General features: G+C 32.8%; 1 protein-coding gene across 1 annotated transcript in view; it reads right to left on the bottom strand.

Annotated features, from left to right (window-relative positions):
• The window catches only part of LOC137654534 (uncharacterized), a 96971-nt gene that overhangs the window by 20761 nt on the left and 70210 nt on the right, over positions 1–6000 (bottom strand). The window lies entirely within an intron of this gene.

The following is a 6000-nucleotide window of genomic DNA, read 5'->3' as shown; positions in this document are numbered from 1 at the left end:
AGGATATCGCATTAGGGAAGGAATGCTGACCCTAAATGAAGGAAAGGAAATTAGAGATGCCAAGGTTTTCAATGAATAAGACAGAAAAAAGGAGCGAGAAAAATGTAGTATGACACTTACCGTACTTGAATTACATTTTAGAGGACTGACTCCTTGTGAACTTCTTTAGGATGATGTTTTATGAATATATGCAATTGAAAATGAATCATTCAAATATGTAAAACAAGTCTTGGAAAATGTATTCTTTTATTTCTGGAGAGAGGGATCCTGAAAGGGTTCTGCTCTCATTGATTTTGAGTTGACAAATCAAACCGAAATCCTTTGTGATGAGATTAAAATATTATTATATTTAAAATATAGATATTTATTTTCCTTAAAACTCAAATAACAACATCTGAGTATGTACCTACATGAAATAGAGTATATATATATATATATATATATATACACATTGCATATTATCATTACAAACTAATATAATGAGACAACTGAGCAATAATTCTGGACTCATAAATAAAATATATATTCATATAATCATATGCATGCTGAGATAAAGTACCATTGCTCAACATGACAAAAGGAAATCGCCTTGAACTTTGAAATTAGGACTAATAACAAAAGACGTAATGGGTACTTCAAAAGAACGAACACTTCTGCAATTAGAGTTATGGGAGCAAAGGATACAAATACCTCCAGCGATTATCTTGGAAACGTTGCCCAAGAGTTAGTAAACGTTTCTCGAAGACCAGTGGATCGGAAGCCGATTCCAAATGAGATTCTCCCGGCGATTCAAATCAATTTCGTATTTTTTCCTTCTTTCTTTCTCTCTCTTCCTCTACTCCACTAATCTTTGGGTACGGACCCACGAACAGGTAAAAATACACAAAAGAATATCTTGCCTTACAATGGAAGAGGATTAGGCGTGAGAATCTTCTGAATAAACAATCTAAATCAACTTGAATTCATGACTGTACTTATTCTCTCTCTTTATTTGTATATGTATGTGTGTATATGTATATGTATAGGTATATATATTAGTATATATACATATTCTTACGAAGCTGGTCTATTGTAGAGTAATTATCGTAGTTTATTAATAATGTTATTTATATTAATTTATATTGTTTTCATTCAGCCCGTAAAATGAGCCCCTCTCATGTAGATATAAGTATTTCATGTAAATTATGTAAGACCTTCGTTGTAAACTTCATCATATTCTTTACTCAAGTTAAAATAAGTAATTCACGTATCATTTTTAAAGGATTAATTTTTATTTTACGTGTGTTTGCTAAGAAGTCTTACGTAGTCAATTTGAAAGTTTTGTAGGATTCATTGCGAGATAGGAAAAAGGGCTTAGGTAATGTTCTTTTATGTTTTATGATGTATTGCGTCATGTTACAGAGATAATTTAAGAACATGTGCTTTGGAATGTTCTTTACCACGTTTTTTTCGAATGTTCATGAAATGCCGGCGAGAAGATGTTATATTTTTTTTATTTTGGGGACAATAGGTAGGCGGAGCTAGCTGGGAAGTTTTCTGGCGGGTGCGTTGACGTGTCTGAGAGTTACCAAAAACCCCCTGACTTCGTCTCTTGGCATTTTTATCTATTTGGCAACTTTGCCCTTAAGCACATCCCCCACGCTACCAGAATCCGATCCTAGAACCTTCGGGAATTAGTTAAAATTTGATATATAGGTGCCCCCAGGCTGGTTTAGAGTCAGAGACAGACAGACATAGAGATCGAGTTAGAACCGCTTTCCCCCTCTCTCTGTCTCTCCGACGAAAGCCAGTACATTATCGAAAGTGTTCAGTGCGTTCTAGTGTGTCCATTCCTAAGTGACTCTGTGCTCCAAAGCAAATCGTGTGTCACGCAATACTAAAAGGTGATTTTTTAATTCATTGTTATAGAGTGAGTGTTGGCATTGTATAACGTTTTTTTGTAAACGGCCCTATAAGCAGAATATATTTGTACAGTAATCTGGTTAATTAATATTAATTTAAAGTCAAACTTAAACATTGTATTATTTCACAATTATTTAAAGCATTTGTATTAATTTCGTTGTATTGTTTCTTTTCTTAGCTTAAGGTTATTTAGATATCATAGTTCGTCAAGTTCTTTTATAATTTCATATCGTAACATTTTGTCTTATTCTAAGTTTTGTTGAGACTTAATATTTTTTTCCAGGGACTAATTTTATGCAAATTCTTTTCAAAGTGTTGTAATTCATATAGAATATGATTACTTTTGTAACGAGTGTATTATCCCAATCATCAGTATTTAAGACCAGATTTCCGCTTGATTCCTGTTAAGAATCATAGTGCGAGTTGACTAAGTGTTTATAATACTTAAAGGTAATTACCCATTGAATGTTCTTAGTAGACCTTTAGATATTAAGTGATATATATATATATATATATATATACATGTATATATATATGTATATACATATATACATGTATATATATATGTATATATATATACATGTATATATATATATATATATATGTATATATATACATGTAATATATATATATATATATATAGAGAGAGAGAGAGAGAGAGAGAGAGAGAGAGAGAGAGAGAAATTGTCCCTACATAATTTCCGGTATGCTTTCATAGAACCTGATGATCAAATATACGTCTGAATTAATTCAACATGCTAAAACTCACCGCTCGTATGTTACCCCAAATCCTTCTATTAATGAATGAATCTACTCTGCACTTGTTTAATTATATCTCAGTTTGACCTGCAATGGTTAGTTTATATTCTGGCGCAATGAATATCAGGTATTTTGATACAAATACTGTATCGCAAACATGATCTTGATTACAATGAATAACACACACACACATTATATATATATATACATATATATATATATATATATATATATATATATATATGTATATATATATATATATGTATATATATATATATATGTATATATATATATATATATGTATATATATATATATATATGTATATATATATATATATGTATATATATATATATATATGTATATATATATATATATATGTATATATATATATATATATGTATATATATATATATATATATATACACTGTATATATATACATATTACCAAAATTACCAAGTAAACCTAACAATTAGATTGATTAGTCCTTTAAATTTGAGGGACCCAAAAGAAGTTGATTATCACTAAAAAAATAAAAATCTTCACCTTCTCAAAATCAACCGTATTTTTTGTTAACTGCTATTCTGAACATTTACAACAGTAACTCTTTTGCCTTCCGTTTTCAGCAAACTACAAGAAATTTTTTTTCTTACAGAAGTAAAGAATTATGTACGGAAGAAACTGCCTGCAAAGAAGGAATAGACAGAAGCCACAAAAAAGCATTTTCCATGAACATTTCTTGGAATAGGTTGGGAAAGCTATTGTCTTGGAGACACTGTTAGAGTGGAAAGTTCTAGTAGCAATTTGAAGATAAAAAATCACTATGGCAATATTATCGACGAAACTCTAACCTTGAATTAAATTATACCCAAAGGATATTTTCCATGGATTCGAACCCATCCCTTATAAGATTGGTACATATGTAACAGATGACCCAAATACACCCACGATTAGAATCAAGCTATCAAGAAGCTCGATTAGTAAAGTTGTCCCTGCAGGCATTGTTTCGACTCAGGGCATAGGTTCAAATCCTTGCTTCTTGATAGCTCAATTGGTAAAGTCGTTGTTGCAGGCATTGCTTTGACACAGGGCATAGGTTCGAATCCTTGCTTCTTGATAGCTCGCTTGGTAAAGTCGTCCTTGCAGATATTGTTTCGACTAAGGGCATAGGTTCGAAGCCTTGCTTCTTGATAGCTTGATTGGTAAAGTCGTCCCTGCAGGCATTGTTTCGACCCAAGGCATAGGTTCGAATCCTTGCTTCTTGAGAGCTCAATTAGTAAAGTCGTCTCTACAGGCATTGTTTCGACTGAGGCATAGGTTCGAGTCCTTGCTCAACCAGAGGCATTTATCATAATGAATTTTCAGTGGATATACATTCCCAAATACAGAATTCGATATCAAATGCCATTGTGGTTGATATTTACATTGATTAAAATCACGAGTGTTAGTAATTTATATATATATATATATATATATATATATATATATATATATATATATATATATATATATATATATTCATTATTATTACTAACCAAGCTACAGCCCTAGTTGGAAAAGCAAGATGCTATAAGCCCAAGGGCTCCAATAGGGAAAAATAGCCAAGTGAGGAAAGGAAATAAGGAAATAAATAAATGATGAGAATAAATTAACAATATATCATTCTAAAAACAGTAACAGCGTCAAAACAGACATGTCCTATATAAACTATTAACAACGTCAAAAACAGATATGTCATATATATACTATAAAAAGACTCATTTCAGCCTGGTCAACATAAAAGCATTTGCTCCAACTTTGAACTTTTAAAGTGCTACTGACTCAACTACCCGATTAGGAAGATCATTCCACAACTTGGTAACAGCTGGAATAAAACTACTAGAATACTGTGTAGTATTGAGCCTCAGGATGGAGAAGGCCTGGCTATTATAATTAACTGCCTGCCTAGTATTACGAACAGGAAAGAATTGTCCAGGGAGATCTGAATGTAAAGGATGGTCTGAGTTATGAAAAATCTAATGCAACATGCATAGTGAACTAGTTGAACGACCGTGCCAAAGATTAATATCTAGATCAGGAATAAGAAATTTAATAGACCAAAAGTTTCTGTCCAACAAATTAAGATGAGAATCAGCAGATGAACACCAGACAGGAGAACAATACTCAAAACTAGGTAGAATGAAAGAATTAAAACACTTCTTCAGAATAGATTGATCACCGAAAATCTTGTAAGACTTTCTCAATAAGCCAATATTTTGTGCAATTGAAGAAGACACAGACCTAATGTGTTTCTTAAAAATAAATTTGCTGTCGAGAATCACACCTAAAATTTTAAAAGAGTCATACAAATTTAAAGAAACATTATCAATACTGAGATCCGGATGTTGAGGAGCCACCGTCATTGACCTACTTACAATCATACTTTAAGTTTTGTTAGGATTCAACTTCATACCCCATGATTTGCACCATTCACTAATTTTAGCTAAATCTCTATTGAGGGATTCACCAACCCCAGATCTACATTCAGGGGATGGAATTGATGCAAAGAGAGTAGCATCATCTGCATATGCAACAAGCTTGTTTTCTAGGCCAAACCACATGTCATGTGTATATAGTATAAAAAGTAATGGGCCAAGAACACTACCCTGTGGAACACCGGATATCTCATTCCTATACTCACTAGGGTGCCCATCAACCACAACTCTTTGAGATCTATTACTTTAAAAAATCAATAATACAGCATTGGAGATTGTAAGAAGGGCATCCCATGCTCCAAGGCCTTTACGAAAACCAAATTGCAAACTAGGGAGTAGATGATTACCTTCAGCAAACCTACTAAGACGTTTTGCCAGAAGACATTCAAAAACTTTGGATAATATGAGTTATGGAAATTGGGCGGTAATCAGTGGGACTTGAGCTACCACAAACACATTTACATAGAGGAGTAACATTACCAATTCTCCAACAAGTGCTAAAAGCTCCTCTTCTTGCTAACTTGCGCAAAATAACAGATAACTTTGGAGCTAAGAAATCTGCTGTCTTTTTAAAAAACAAAGGAAAAATACCATTTGGGTCTACACCTCCATAAGCATCAAGGTCCATCAACAGAGCTTTAATCTCACGAGATCGAAAAGCTAAACTAGTTAGTTTAGCCTCAGGAAAACAAGGAATGAGGAAGTTCAACTTTTTCATTACTCTGTTTACTGTCAAAAACATCAGCCAAAAGGGTTGCCTTTTCCTTTGGACAGTGAGTGACTGAGCCATCTGGTTTAAGTAAAGGAAGAACTGTTGCATCTACACCAAAGAGTGTAGATTTAAGGGTAGACCACCATTTATGTTC

This window comes from Palaemon carinicauda, chromosome 15 (assembly GCF_036898095.1).
Source record: "Palaemon carinicauda isolate YSFRI2023 chromosome 15, ASM3689809v2, whole genome shotgun sequence".
NCBI classification, from domain to species: domain Eukaryota; kingdom Metazoa; phylum Arthropoda; class Malacostraca; order Decapoda; family Palaemonidae; genus Palaemon; species Palaemon carinicauda.
The sequence above is the reverse complement of the archived record's forward strand: the minus strand, read 5'-3'. Positions and strand labels throughout refer to the sequence as shown.